Source organism: Lissotriton vulgaris, chromosome 8 (genome assembly GCF_964263255.1).
Source record: "Lissotriton vulgaris chromosome 8, aLisVul1.2, whole genome shotgun sequence".
NCBI lineage: Eukaryota > Metazoa > Chordata > Amphibia > Caudata > Salamandridae > Lissotriton > Lissotriton vulgaris.
Genome location: NC_141696.1, coordinates 847,425,415 through 847,441,874, shown reverse-complemented (window position 1 = coordinate 847,441,874; position 16,460 = coordinate 847,425,415). Strand labels below are relative to the sequence as shown.

Sequence of the window (16,460 nt, the reverse complement as noted above, 5' to 3'; positions counted from 1 at the left end):
TATTTGCAGATAACTCAGATTTCCAGTTAAATAATTCCTAAAATCTTTGCTGCATACATCCAACAAATTTTGTATTTGCAAATGTAGAACTTCCCACATGCTGGCCACATGACATACATGCTGATACTCCATTCATCTTTGAACGGCCCTTTTTTTATATGATGTGCAGGTGATAATGTAAACAGACTTTTGATGTGTTATTATTTTATTATCAAAATTTGATTTATATAGCACTTACTGTTATGGGCAAAAGCATGAAATGACACCCACGTTATGCTGGTGTTACTTCTCCCATTTCACACCACGCTGTTGTAATGGAATAGACACAAGCATTACACACCTGTATAACATTCGTGCCTACTTGAGATAAAGCCCTTCTTATTGTGAACAGGCTGCTCTTAGCTCGCAGAAGGCTAGTCTACATTTGAGGAGAGCAGAGGACATATGTACGGTGGGCAAGCGGTTAGCGTAATCAGTTGGTTAGTCTGACTTACATTGTGCATGTCGTCCGACAATTAAAGTTTATGTACATGGCAGAGCATCTTCTACATTGTTGGGAGTTTTATTTTCCCAAAGTACCTTCCGAATTTTCCCAACTGGCAATGAGTGGTCACGGATTTACGCTAAGAATGAATTGCTGGCTGCAATGCTATTGGAACCTTAACAGCAGATGTGATTGGTTCTGGTGTTTTGTGGCTTTTATTTTGCACCGGATTTGTTTGAATGGATATTGGTTTCCATATTTCTCGACCATTGGAAAAAAATTCCACGACCTAAGGCATTTGCAGCATCGCGATTGGTCTGGCGCAGGGGTCTCCTACCTTTTATGTAGTAAAGGCATGGAGGAAATTTCATTGGAGGAAGTCTTCCATCCTGATTGGTGTGTTGTTCCTGCATTCAACATTCAAGTTCTGGACATCCAGTCTTCTGTGAGCCTGGGGCCTCTGCAGTCGCCAATGGAAAGTGATTTTCTTCGCCAATGTGGCTGTTTTTGCGTAGCTCTACAGTAACGCTCCTGTTGCTTCGGCGAGTGTTTCCTATGATACGAACAGTGGAAATAATTTGTGGATATCGTCTGATGCCATTTACGCTCTACTATTGGATGCTCATGCATGTTTGTCTTTGGTGGTGTGAACACCTTCTAAGGAATTGACGAGGGTGATTATTTTTATTATTTTCAACGCGACACTGTGTACATTTTGGGGCATTGCTTTTTTTTTATTATTATTTACTGACAAACACGTATTATTTAGAACTTGTTATTTATGGACAGGACTATGTCTGGAATAGTGCTCCTCCTTCCATTCTCACATCACTAGGTGAACCGCCCATGGTCTGGGAGACTTGGGAGGCAGTGTTTTTAGGATATCTGAAGGTTCTTGAGGGCGATGAGTGTGAACCAAACAAGAAATTAGCACTTTTAAAGCATTGTTTAGGAGGTACTGGCTTAAGAATTTGCTGGCATTGGATAATCCAGGCATTCTTAATGTTTACTAATATGCATCTGAACTGTTATGTTTACAGTATGGTAGAAAAACGAACGTGGTGATGGAGAGTTTCATTTTCTATTCTAGGAAAAAACATTCTGATGAGTCCATGGAGGATTATGCATCTGTGATTAGATCTCTAGCGGTTACTTGCAATTTTCAACATATTACATATGAACAGGTACTAAGGGATACAATGTTGATGAGATTTAACAATAAGAACATTCAAGATCATGGACTACTATTGATATTTTGCTCAGTGGTGCTATTGAGATTGTCAAGGCTACTGAGCATTCTGAAAAATTAGTACAGGAAGGATCACTGAAATAATATAGACTGCCAAAATATCGACCTGCAAAAATATCGTTGACAAAATATCGACAGACAAAATATCGACTTTCTATCTACAAACAGGTAAGTACAAAAATATCGAGTACAAAATATCGTTAACAATAATATAGATGTAAAAAATATCGACTTTATTAAAAACAGTGTTAAATTAAATTAATATTAAATTTTAATAACTAAAATATACTTAAAAATACTTAAATTAAATTATAATAATTAAATAATAAATGAAAATAATTAAAAAAAAATTACAATCTTATTTGTTGACCCTGAACCCTAAAATATACCCCTTTACCCAAAAACCCAAAACTGACCCTGAACCCTAAAAATACCCCTTTACCCAAAAACTGAAAACTGACCCTGAACCCTAAAAATGCCCCTTTACCCAAAAACTGAAAACTGACCCTGAACCCTAAAAATGCCCCTTTACCCAAAAACTAAAAACTGACCCTGAACCCTAAAAATGCCCCTTTACCCAAAAACTGAAAACTGACCCTGAACCCTAAAAATGCCCCTTTACCCAAAAACTAAAAACTGACCCTGAACTCTAAAAATGCCCCTTTACCCAAAAACTAAAAACTGACCCTGAACCCTAACAATACTCCTTTACCCAAAATGTATCAATATTATTTAATTACCAATTAATTATTAATTAACAATAACAATAAAGTAAATATATTAGCACATTAGCTGTAATTATTTTAATAATTAATATTAATTTTTCCCAATTAATTACTTAACAATAACACAAAATTATATATATTAAAATGTACTCTAATTAATGTAATTAACTAATTACAATTAATCAATTACCAATTAATTACTAATTCAAAATATGTACAAAATTATATTAATTAATTAACTAATTATTATTAATTAACAATTAATTATTAATTATAAATATTTACAAACATATATTAATTAATTAATTATTATTAAATTACTTCCCACCCTATTCCCCTATAAACCCACAACCCGCTACAGAATTACATAACGCAATTATTAAAAAAACTAATTCCATTTAATAAAATATTTTATAACATTAATACACACTTTTCACACATATTATTACATAAAAATACACTATAAAATATTATATATTATTAAAAATTCGATATTTTTGCTATCTATATTTTAAACAGTCGATATTACTTCACTTACCTGAAAAACGATATTTTTGTAGTCGATATTATGTCCAGTCGATATTTTGTCCAGTCTATATTTAAAACTCGATATTATGTCCAGTCGATATTTTGGAGTCGATATTTTGTCTGTTTACCGTACAGGAAGTAAGGGTCATTGACAAGAATCATGTGCATATAGTGTCAGTAGATGGGGATAGGTTAAAAGAGTCCAGATGCAAAGAAGAGAGACAATGCAAAAGAGCGAGGTGAAGACTAAGTGGCAAAGACCTGAGGGGAGAAGAGGCTTAGCCTTGTGTTACAGGTATGGTAGTGGGGGACATTTAGGGAACTCTAGGTGTGTCCTGCATTAGGCAAAATTTGCTCTGGGTGCAAGAAGAAGGGGCATTTCATTACAGTGCGCAGGCCAGCTACATGGAGAGTGAATTTGATATGTAACTATAATGATGATGAGAGTATATGACAGTAGTGAACATGATATCAACACTGTATTAAACGTTACTGGGAGGGGAGCATAACAACATTTCATTCATGTGAAATCACAATTGATGGGGTTAAGTTATGTTTACTAGTGGATTCATGTGCTTGGTACACCATCATTTCACATGCCATTGTTAAGGAGAAATGGCCAAACAAAATGTTGTTCTCCCCAGATGTGGCACCTGGTGGGTATACTTGTCATGAAATTGATTTAGTTGTGTACTTTGTGGCTAAGTTAGAGTTTTGTGGATATCACCCTTATGGGAAGATTTATGTGGCTAGGAGTGGACGATATTTGTTCGGTTGGCCACACCAAGAACAAATGAGAATTAGCTTGGATTTATGTATTTATTTATTTGATGAGTTTTACATAGCACTGGCTAGAATCGGATGTATCAGAGCGCTTTACATGAGGTTACACATTGTTACAAAATTACATCAGTTACAAGTTTCACATTGTTGAAAAAGATAAATCAGTTAAAAGTTACATCAGATGATGAAATTAATTGAGCATAGAAGGGTAGGGTGTAAGGTAAAAGGTATAACTAGGAGGGAGAAAAGGTGGAGAGACAAAGGAAAGTCTGTCCAATGTCTGGAATAGTAGGTGACGGTCGAGGGGGTGTCCACAGCCAATCTCCTCTATAGCTATCGAAGTCGCTCCACCGGGTGTCGGCCAGAATGCTAGGTCTCCACAGAAAGGTGGCAAGTTCACAGATTCTATGTCCAGATGGGTGAGCCAAGTAAGGGAGTAGGGTGGGGCATATGGGCAAGGTCTGGTCGATGTCCCCTCCAGGTGCTGTTGTATTAATACCATCAGTGCAGCATGGCTGTGGCCCACCACTACTCATCTCTCCTGCTGACCTGAAACTGAAGATTTCCCCCTCGGTGTATGGCCTCATCGATTTGCTGGGCTTGAATCCATTCTGCACTAGGCGCCATCTTACGGTCAGGCCGGCTTCGGTGCTCCATGCTGCCTTTTCTGCAGAGAAATGCCGGTTTGCAAGGGGTTTAAACCACCCCTAGCCCGGCTGGTGTAGACTCGATGGGCCAGACCATGGAGTCCAGAGTGGTTCGAGGGGCTTCCACTTTCTGCTGCAGTCCGGTGGAGAGAGAAATTGAGGGGTGGGGGAGAATCACAATACTGTATGTCAGGGCAGGAGGAACTCCCTCCGCCAAACATGTTACTTCACCCCTGCATCAGGAGCACTCACAGTACAGTCGTTTATAGCTCCGGTAAGGAGCCCGGGTGTCAGCCAGCTCCTCCGTCTTCCGGACACGGCGGTTGCCATTTTGTCTCACGCTGCAGCTTATATATGTATATGGTTGCTCAGATTTGATCCAAGAGCTGACCCTCCTGCGTACACTGTTGGGAATCCTTTGTCTGTCAGTGTTAATAGTGGAGGAGTAACTTAAGGATTCATATATACATTAAAAGCACAATTTCCTGAAGTATTCAGTGATAAATTGGGTGAATACCAGAGATTTAAGCACCATATTAGATTATGTGACAATGCTATTCCCATACATCTTAGAGTAGGAAATGTATCATTGTTTTACAGCAGCAAACTTAAGGACATGTTGAGTGATATGTGTGAGAAGAACATTATTGAGTCTGTGGAGTCCTCATCATTGGTGTCTCAGATTGTGACTTCAGTGAAATCTTCAGGTAAACTGAGGCTCTGTGGGTTTTTTTCTCAGCCTTTACAGTGCAATTTGGGTGGATGCCCATCGTCTTCCTAATTTGAATGATATTGTTACCACCCTAGCAGGGGCACAAGTGTTTTCTTGTATTGATCTAGTTAGTGCATACCACCAAGGTTTATTTTATTTAATGCGATTTTATATAGCGCAAACTTTACCCGAAGGTGTCAGAGCGCTTTACATAAGAACCAGTTGCAAAAAATAAGGACTGAGGATTACATGCGTTACATAAAAGAAACAAACAGAAAAAATTGCAAATGTACAAGATGTAAAGTCACACAAGGAAGAGATACAAACAGAAAGAAAAATTGCAAATGCACAAATAGGAAAGTCACTTAAGGAAGAGATACAAATGGATATACTCACCTAGAGTCACCTAGGAATGGTAGAGAGTACAAAGGTCTACTGCATATACTAGCGATTAGAGTTATCTCTATATACATAAGGGAGGGATACGAATGGATAAGAAAAGGGAAGAAACATTTGAGGATCGTCAAGGGGAAAACTAGGGAAATGGGTTAAAGGACGAGGGAATGGACAAGATGGCGGTTCAGAGTCCAGAGAAAAGTGTCAGAGAGCAGCAGCAAAATGGCGGCCAGGACAAAAGAAAAAGTAAAGAAGTCAATGAGAGTCCGTGCATAGTTTCTTTTATTCGAATGTGGCTGCAGGGCTGCTGCCTGGTGTTTTCACGGCCCCTCTGCTTTGTTTTGGGGAGGGGTGTGAGTGCCCAGAGGGGCGCTCCACACGGGCCATCTCTGCTGGCCCAGAATTGCGGGGGCTGCTGCAGATGTGGGGAGGCCGCCGGGGAGCGCGGCCAGGGCTCACCTTTCTCGGCGTGGGCTGCATGGTGATCCTGCAGGTCCGGGAGAACCATAAATCCCTGGTATGGTAAGGAGCCTCCGGCACTGCGCTGGCCCTCGGAGGCGCGGGGAGCCTGGGCTCCACTTCAGAGCGGACCGGAGAAGCCGCTGTTGTTGCCTTGATGATGAATCAAAAAACCTTACAGCTTTCATCACTCATGAAGGGTTGTTTAGATTCAGCCAAATGCCCTTTTGGTTGGCTAGTCGACAATTATTTTTATAGAGGATAATGAAGGAGACTCTTAAAGGCTTAAGGGGTGTGATAGCCTTTCAGGATGACATACTGGTTTTTGGCAAAAAAAGCAGAAGCGCTGGATGACAAAGTTATGTTCAGATAAGTGTAAATTAAAAAAATGTGAAGTGGAGTATCTGGGTCATAGTATTAGCAGTACAGGCATTAGACTCAAACGTAATCATGTTGAAAACATCACTAATGCTCCTGTTCCTACTTGCAAAGAGCAGTTAGTAGTATTTATTGTGCTAACTGAATTCTGTGTGAAGTTCATTCCTGATTTTGCATCAAAGGTGTATCTGTTTAAATGCAAGGTTGAAATGGAGTGGATCGTGGCTTATGTGTCAAGAGCTTTGTATGACACTGAGAACATTTATTCTGTAATAGGGAGGTAGGTATTGGCTTGCGTGTGGGGGCGCAGAACACTTCAGGACCTTTTTGTGGTGGACAAAATTCGTTATTAAACCAGATCACAAGCCACTAGTGCACATTATGGTGCCTGGTGGCGGATGTACTGTGAGAGCGAGGTTGGCTAGATTGGCCTCTAGATTGCAAATATTTCAATATCAGTTGGAGTATGTGCTTGGGAAGATTAATGTGAATGCTGATTGGATGTCCAGGTTACCGGTACCGGAAGACGATCCCATGGAGGCAGATATGAAAGAGAGTGAGGTAGCATTTACGTTGCCAGATATACATTTAGTAGGTTTAGAACACCCTATTGTTCAAGAAGCCAGACGGAAAGAGGAGATGAAGAATGTGGTGAACTGAAAAAGGGAATACAGTTCATTCGGTGTGAGTGGCCAGAGGAAAGGAAGATTCCAGGAGAATGAATGGGTTATTTCAAGGTACAGGAGGAATTAGCTGTGGAAAATTGCATTGTGGCGCGAGATGACAGGTTTTTACCTTCTTTTAATCTGAGTAAAGTTATTGTGGACATGGAGGTCAAATAGATATTTCAAACACCAGAAGGCGAATCAGGATCAATGTTTAGTGGCCAATTATAGATGTTTTTGTAAAACATCAAGTAAGGACATGCAGAGAGGGTATTCCTCAGGATGTGGTGAAAGACAATGAGCCTCAGTTTGTGAGCAAATAAATGAAGAGTTATTTGGAGAAGTATGGGGTGACATCTAAGAAGATTGGTGTGTTTCATCCTGAGGCGAATGATCAGGTTGAGCGATTCACCCCTGTGGTCAAGAAAGCTATTAAGTTGTCTGTGAATGGTGATCTGAAATTGAGGAATGAATTGCAATCTATATTGCTGGATTTTAGGAACCCTCCTAATTCTGTGACTTCAGTGAGCCCTATTGATTGTTTTAGGGGGCGCAAAACTTAGCATTAGGCTAGTGCCTGGTTGTTGTAGAAATTGTAGCTGATGTTTCAGAGGTGGATTTTAAAGGGATTTAATGCAGAGTAGAAGAGTACAAAGCTAAAATGAAAGATGATTTAAGGAAAAGGAGGAGAACTGTAAGCAGGCAGGTAGTGAAGGTTGGGGACACGGTTCATCTCAAGAAAGGATGATTAGATGGTAAGGGATTTGTGAGTTGGTTGGACCCCAGACAAGTTATTGAAGCCTTCAGGAAGACTGTGTGTGTGGATGGGGGTTGTGTCTGGAATCTCAATAAGGCTTCATTGTTCAAGGGTGAGAAAGTGTGCCCTGATGAACATGTGAGCAATGCATTTTTTTAATGTGGCTGAACTGGTGTGTGTCAAGAACACAGAATGAATGTTGCAGCAAGCTCTAGAGGAGCACATATCATCAGGGATGTACCTAGGAGAGCAAGGTCACGCTGATCTCCCATCAATCAATCAATCAATCATTACATTTGTAAAGCGCACTACATACCCGTGAGGGTCTCAAGGCGCTGGAGGGTGCTGCTACTTATCGAAAAGCCAGGTTTTGAGAAGTCTTCTGAAGGCCAGCAGGTCTTGGGTCTGTCGTAGGCTGGTAGGGAGAGTGTTCCAGGTCTTGGTGGTGAGGTAGGAGAAGGATCTGCCACCGGCGGTGGTTTTCCGGAAGCGTGGAACCGTGGCAAGAGCGAGGTAGCGGAGGCTGCGGGTGGGGGTGTAGAAGCTGAGTCTGAAGGTGATGCTGTTGTTGACGGGGAGCCAATGCAGGCCTCTTAGGTGGGGTGTGATGTGGCTGCATCGGGGGACGTCGAAGATCAGTCGTGCCGAGGCGTTCTGGATGCGTTGCAGCTGTCTCAGGAGCTTGGTTGTTGTTCCTGAGTAGAGGGCGTTTTCGTAGTCTAGACTGCTGGTGATGAGGGCCTGGGTGACTCTCGTGTCAGAGGGGATCCATTTGAAGATCTTGCGGAGCATTTGAAGGGTGTTAAAGCAGGAAGCGGGAATGGCGTTGACCTGCTCGGTCATGGAGAGGACGGAGTCGAGGATGACCCCCAGGTTGCGAGCGTGGTCGGTGGGTTCTGGGGATGTTCCTAGTGATGTTGGCCACCAGGAGTCTTCCCAGTCAGAGGGGGTGGGGCCGAGGATGAGGACCTCCGTTTTGTCTGAATTCAGCTTCAGCCTGCTGTCCTTCATCCATTCGGCGACGGCCTTCATTCCTCTGTGGAGGTTGGCTTTGGCGAAGTGGGGGATATGATCAGCTGGGTGTCGTCGGCATAGGATATGATGTTGACGTTGTATTGTCGTGTGACGTGGGCGAGTGGTGTCATGTAGATACTGAACAGCGTCGGGCTGAGGGATGATCCCTGTGGAACGCGGCAGATGATCTCGGTGGTATTGGAGTGGAAGGGTGGGAGGCGGGCGCTCTGGGGTCTGCCGGAGAAGAAGGATGTGGTCCAGGCCAGGGCCTTCTCTTGGATTCCGGTGTCATGGAGGCGTGCTGTTAGGGTGCGGTGGCAGACCGTGTCCAAGGCTGCTGATAGGTCCAGCAGGATGAGGGCGGCCGTTTCTCCTTTGTCCATAAGGATCCTGATGTCGTCGGTGGCAGCGATGAGGGAGGTCTTGGTGCTGTGGTTGCTGTGGAAGCTGGACTGGGATGGGTCTAGGATGTTGTTGTCTTCGAGGTAGCGGGTCAGCTGTCTGTTGACGACCTTCTCTGTGACTTTCACTGTGAAAGGGAGCAGGAAGATGTGCCGGAAGTTCTTGAGGTCGTTGGGATCCACTTTGGGTTTTTTCAGTGGGGCGCTGATCCCGGCGTGTTTCCAGCTCTCTGGGAAGGTTGCTGTCTCGAAGGAGATGTTGATTGTTTTCCAGGGATGGGGTGCGATGGCTGTTCAGGCTTTGTTGAAAACGTGGTGAGGGCATGGGTCAGATGGGGATCTGGAGTGGATGGAGTTCATGGTCTTGATGGTGTCTTCATTGCTGATGTTGGACCAGGCAGTCAGGCGACTGGTGTGGGTGGTGGTCGCAGGGGTGGTGGTCTCGGTGGTGGATGTGGGGGTGGCGGTGTTGAAGTTGTCGTGGATGTCGGTGATCTTGCGGTGAAAGAAAGGGGCCAGTGAGTTGCACAGGTCTTGTGATGGTGGAATGTCGTTGGTGATGGAGTTGGGGTTGAAGAGTTCTTTCACAATGTTGAAGAGCTCTTTGCTGTTGTGTGCGTTGTTGTCTAGGTGGTCCTCTTGGCGGTCCTGATGAGTTGGTGGTGTCTGCGGGTGGCGATCTTGTGGGCTGTGTAGCTGTCTGGTGTTCTGTCCTGGAGCCAGCTCTTCTCCAGCTTCCGACAGGTGCGCTTGGAGGTCCGGAGGTCTTCGGTGAACCATGTGGCTTTCTTGTTGGTGTGATTGTTGGCGGAGGTCTTGAGTGGGGCGAAAGTGTCGGCGCAGTCGTTGATCCACTGTTTGAGGTTTATGGCGGCGGTGTCGGGGTCGGTGGGGGGTCAGTGTGGGGTCGGTGGGTCGGCGGGTGGTCCCAGGGTGAGGGTGGTGGTCAGTTGGCACTCGGTGATCTTGCACTTGCACCCGCAGCGGTGTGGCTCTCTGTTGGGTGCGGCGGGTTTCCTGAAGGTGAGGTGGACCCATCTGTGGTCTGTGGTCTGTCCAGTGGGGTTTGATTGTGTGGGTGAAGGAGACGTGTGGACTTGCGGAGAAGATGGGGTCCAGTGTGTGTTCGGCGGCATTGGTAGGTGTCGTCACGAGCTGTTTGAGTCAGAGGTTGTTGATCAGGGCGGTGGAGTTAGCGTCGTTGTTGTTCTCGAGGTGGAAGTTCAAGTCCCCGAGGAGGATTTAGTCCGTGGAGGCGAAGGCGTGGGTGCTGATGAGGTCAGCGATGGAGTCGCTGAACTGCGGTCGGGGTCCGGGTGGCCTGTAGATGAGTGTTCCTCTGAGGGTGGTGTTGGGGTCGGTGTGAATCTGGAAGTGCATGTGCTCAGCAGAGGTGAGAGTGTCATCGGTGTCGGTCGAGACTCTGCTGCTGTCCTTGTCGATTATGGCGATTCTCCCTCCCACTCCGTTGGTGTGGTCTCTGCGGGAGATCTTCTGGGATGGCTATGGCGATGTCTGGTGCTGAGGTGGTGTTCAGCCAGGTTTCTGTCAGGAAGGCGACGTCGGGGGTGGTTGAGTCTAGAAGGTCCAGAGTTTGATGGCGTGCTTGCGAGCGGAGCCGGTGTTGAGGAGGATGCGAGATTAACGTCGCCCAAGGCTCCTTCCTGACCACCTAGTGGACATCGTGCCGCCGCTATCAGGCTCATTTCAGGCGCCATCTTGGACTGGGGAAGGCTGGCGGTCTAGCTGTTCGCTAGTCCCACCCTCCTTCCACCCTCTCTCCTCCCACTCCAACGATGGATATAAACAACAGGCTTTCCCGTCGGCGCAGCGGGCGCGCCAGCGGCGCGCCAAAGGCGGGCCCGTCTGCACCCGTCCGCGCCTGGCTTGGGCCGAGGGCCAGTCCCCCTGGTCCTTTAGGCCCGTGTGGCCTAGATCTCCCTGGACCTTATACGTCTGACATGCTGATGCGTTTACGACCTTTAAAACATCAGTCATGCATTGCATTGGATCCGCTACTCCTTGGCGTGGGCTCCTCTCAAATTTGTCCCTGCTGTCTACTGCAGATTCCCCTTCACCTCAAACCTCATCTGACTAAGCCCAAGACTCACCCCTCCAAACCCTTTTTATTTGCTCTCATAAATGTCCGTTCGCTTGAGAAACATCGCCCGGACATATCCGACCTAATGGAGGATAACAACTTAGATATGCTGTTTATGACAGAAACGTGGATGGACAATTCGTCTGACCCAGATATAGTAATTGCAGTTCCTAAAGGATTCTCCATCTATAAATTGGATAGACCACGCAGGAAAGGTGGTGGGATTGCTTTTATTGTACGTGACTCCTTCACGGTTAGAACCAACACTATCCCTCTACCATCCTGTGAAGCCCTGCAATTCTCTGTCAAACTGACCCCATCTGATAATTTTAAAGGGATCCTTTTGTATCGTCCCCCGGGATCAAGAACAGGATTTATCACTGATCTCAGGTCCATTTTGGAATCATCCGCTCTTGACAGCTCCTTCACTGTCCTCTGTGATTTTAATTTCCATTTTGACAAATTGGAGGACAAAGACACTGCTATGTTCCTAGGGGATATGACCACTTTTGGTCTACCTCTTATGATCAAATCCCCCACGCATGATGGTGGCCACACTCTTGATGGTATTTTTTCCAACTCCAATGATCTACATGTAACTCAAACTTTTCCGGTTATTTGGTCAGACCATCATGTTATTATGGCGTCACTAACCCCTCATCAATTATCTGCCCCCTTAAATTCCATCAACACAAATCAAACTTTTAAGGTATGGAACAATATACACAGCTCCAGCCTCAAAACCTCATTAGTCACCTCCATGCCTTCTCTATCACAAGACCCAAATATTGCCACCTCTCAATTTTATGACTGGGTGGATGCAGCAGCATCTTCGCTGGTTCCCGTCAAACAACTGTCCCGTAACAGATCTACCCCTTCAGCCCCCTGGTATTCAGCTGCCTTGAGGCAACAGAAACAACAGTGCAGGCGGAAAGAGAGGCTTTGGCGGAAAGACTACGCCGAAGAGGCTAAAACAAAATATAAAGAAACGGTAGCCAAGTATAAACTAATGATTGACGAAGCCAAGAAACTATTTTTTAGTCACAAAATAGAAATAGCAAAAAACTCAAATAAAACTTTGTATGAGACTGCTAAGCAGTTAGCCGGCTACTCTCCTAACTTGACCCCACCCCCATCACAATCTCTTTGTGACTCATTGGCTAGCTTCTTCTTCAGCAAAGTTAACGATATTTACTCCGCCTTTGCCATCAAAGCCAAAAGTCCCTCCAAGATATTACCCGATATACATACTGGACCCACGCTCACTCAATTTGCTGAAATTTCCGATTCACAGGCCATGGATATAATATCCACCATTAGATCGGGCTAAGTACTTGACCCATGCCCTTTCAAAGTTCTAATGCCAGTTATAGATGTGGTTATTCCGGTTATATCTTCCATATGCAATGCCATGTTTAGTACAGGTATTTACCCCGAAAGCTTAAAAAACCCCTCATAAAACCTCTTTTAAAGAAACCACATCTGGATATGGAAGAACCTAAGAGCTACCGGCCCATCGCCAATTTACCAGTTCTGGCCAAAATAGCTGAAAAAGCCATGAACAAACAGCTCTCTGCTTTTTTAGGAGCAACATCATTTACTTGATGAAACCCAGTTTGGCTTCCGCCAATTTCATGGGACAGAGACGGCTTTGATCAAAGCAGCGGATGACATTAGACTCATCCGTGACACTGGAGGTACAGCGGTTTTGATACTACTTGATCTATCTGCAGCTTTCGACACGGTCGATCATACTACTCTGATTGACCGTGTCGAAGGCCTGGGTGTTCAAGGGACTGCCAGTAAACTTCTAGCCTCCTTTTTGGCTGATAGAACCCAGGTAGTCACAATGGAACCATTTCACTCGTCCACCTTGTCTCTGCCATGTGGAGTACCTCAAGGCTCATCCCTAAGTCCGACACTCTTCAACATCTATGTGTCGGACTTAGCCAATGTCATTCGGGCTTATGGGATGAGCCTTACTTCCTACGCAGATGACACCCAGTTGGTTCTAGCCATCAAGAACAATGGCTATAAAGTAGCGGATGATCTCAAATCAGGCATGGTAGCAATAGGGAGTTGGATGGTATCCAATTGTTTAAAGCTAAACTCCGATAAGACGGAAGTAGTCATCTTCGGACCACTAACACCTGAGTGGTCATCCAATTGGTGGCCTTCCTCCTTAGGCTCCCCTCCCGAGCCTGTTAGCAAAGTGAGGAATTTGGGTGTCATCTTTGACGATCGACTCACGTTTCACCACATGCTAACCAGATTACCTCCTCAGCTTTCTTCAAACTGAAGCTTATTAAAAAAATCCTCCCTTTTCTCCCTGATAAAGCCGCTAAAACTTTGGTCACTTCCCTCGTGTTGTCCACTCTGGATTACTGCAATGCTTTATTCCTCAACGCACAGGAAGGAGTCTTAAACAAACTGCAAATAATACAAAACTCAGCTGCAAGGCTTTTGGGAAATATTTCCAAACATCAGTCTGCCTCTAATACCATCAAAGAGCTGCATTGGCTATCCATTTAAAAACAGGATAAAGTTTAAGGCTCTATGCATCGTGTATAAAGCATTGCATCATCTAGGACCAGCACATCTCACCCGCAACTTGACTCCCTACCGTCCGTCCAGAACACTACGTTCATCTTGTTCAGGCGACCTTGTGGTACCCCGTACAAAAACCGTTTCATGGGGTGACAGAAGATTCCTGGTATCGGCCCCAAAGTTGTGGAACACTCTGCCATACGTGATAAAAGCCAGCCCATCCTTATGGTCTTTTCGCAAACAACTTAAGACCTGGCTTTTTAATCAATAGATCCTGTTCCTTCCTCTCAGGGCAAATAATTCAGATACTCAGCGCCGAGACGCCCACGGGCCTTTGTATGCGCTTTAGAAATATCAAAAATAAATAAATAAATAAATAAATGCAGCGGAGGTGGTTGGGTTCTCTGGTTGATGGTTTAGTGGGCCGGATGCTGGTGAAGCTGCAGTTCCGGCAGGTGAAGGGCCCTTTTGGTTTGCTTCGGGGTGGCCCGGTAGCAGGAGTGATCTCGTCCGGGGTTGAGTGCGTGGAGGGTGCTGGAGTCGTAGTGCAGTCTGGTGTTGTGGCGGCTACGGGGTCCAGGTGTTCTGGTGCTGTCCAGGCACGGACAGGCGCAGACGGGCTTGCCTTTGGTGCGCCCGCTGCACGCGGCCTCCATATGAGGGGTTATGGGAGGGAGGAGCAGCTGGGAGGCGGGAGTGGGGTGGCGAATGGGACACCAGGGGCTGGGGCCACAGGGAGGCAGCGGCGGGAAGCGCCTTGGGAGGGGAGCGGGTGGGGGGCAGGGGGGAGGGCACGGGCGACAGGAAAGAAGTGCAGTAGTGGGCAGAAGCAGTGGCAACAAGAAAGGAAAATAGTTGGTACAAAAAATGGAAGGAGAAAGCAGTCAGAGGCCGAGGACAGAAAGGATGGCAGCAATCAGGGGCAGCCAGGTGAGGACACAGAAAGAAAAATAGTGGGCACAAAAAGGAAGGAGAAAGCAGTCAGAGGCCGAGGAGAGAAGGATGGCAGCAACCAGGGGCAGCCAGGCGAGGACACAGCGGGCAGCGGGACAGCGGCACAGGGGAACCGTGTGGCGGCTGAGGGGGGCGACCTACCTGGTGAAAGGGTCAAAGGTCCCTTTATCTCCAGGATTATTTTTTAACATGAACATTTTTTAAAGGGGGAAGGTGTTATGTGCATGAGATGCTGCTTTTACTCTTGTGTTCCTTTTTCCATTTCATACCATGTTGCTGCAATGGAATAGACACAAGCATGACACACCTGTGTAAGACTTGTGTCTATTTCAGATTTTGCCTTTCTTATTGTGGATGGGCTGTTCTTACAGCATGACAGGCTAGTCTACATTTGAGGGTAGCGGAGGACATATATATGGTGGGCAAGTGCTTAGCATGATCAGTTGGTTACTCTGACTTATCATGAGCATGTTATCCACCAAATACCGTTTATGTACATGACTGAATGCCTACTTAATTTCTGAGATTTTTTCTTTCTTAAATTGCCTTCTGACATTTCCTGAACTTTCTAATCCTGATGAAGCATCGCAGCACTTTAACAGGAACCCATGATGAGTGAATATTCCAGTGGTTATTACTTATTGTTGGTTATTGGGCTTAGTTTGGTACTTTCAAGAAAACCATTTCATTTATTGTCTACAGTTTCTTTGTGATAGTATAAATTAATAGGAGTTAAGTGTGAACATTAGTTGAAGATATACAAGGTTATGGAGATGATTTGTTGGATTAGTTGATGAGAAAGAGAGGACTGGGAAGGGCTAGGTTGCAGGAAAAAGGAGAGGTTTTGATCTTTAAAATAATCTTTAAAAGAAAGTGTGAGCAATTTACAGAAATGCAATAATAGATTCTGATAATTGAGATTAGGGCAAACATGCACGTGACTGCGTAGACTGTGCTCTGAGAGAGGAGCCATGCAGAGGATGGAAAGAAAGCAGATGGTAATTGAAAAGAAAAAAATGGAGAGGTGAACATTTGGAGTTTAAAGTGCAGGTCAATTTATCTTGAACAGTTGTAGGTTTAAAGAGGATTTTTATGAAAATGCATGCACTCTAATGATGGAAAATATTAGAAAGAAACAACATAGATAGTGCTATAGTACAACCTTTTGATAGGCACTAGAATCAGGCGAACACTCTGTTCACTGCTAGGCTAAGGCTAGACCACAACTTCAGCAAGGATAAATTATCAGGTGAGGCTGTTACGGCATGCCCGTAGCACATAGATGCTAGTGACCGCTATGCTCCCCCCCCTGTCTTCAGGCTGTTTCCGGGTGGATGACATGGTGGTGAGTCACTAAGATCTCATTGGAGTGCTTCCTATATGTCTCGGCCGACGACCGCTGCAAGTGGATTTTGTGCCTTTTTCCTGATTCTTCATGCCTGGAGGCCAGAAGGGGGATGGTTGTGGAGGCGTCTTGGAAGGGTGGCTGTGGAGCTTAAGGACAGATGGCTGGCCTGGTCTCAAGGAGACACGGCAAAGCACCATGTCCATGTAACAGTCAAAGGAGAGCTTCCCTGCAGCTTGCTGGTGGCATAATCCAGTTAATTCTGCAAAAAGACTCTGCTTTCCCAAATTGAGCTATAAATTGAAAGACTGACAT

At 45.2% G+C, this 16,460-nt stretch overlaps 1 protein-coding gene across 1 annotated transcript in view; it reads left to right on the top strand.

Annotated features, from left to right (window-relative positions):
- LOC147698089 (acetylserotonin O-methyltransferase-like) overlaps positions 1–16,460 on the top strand; it is a 684,409-nt gene that overhangs the window by 376,486 nt on the left and 291,463 nt on the right. The gene's annotated exons all lie outside the window — the stretch shown is intronic.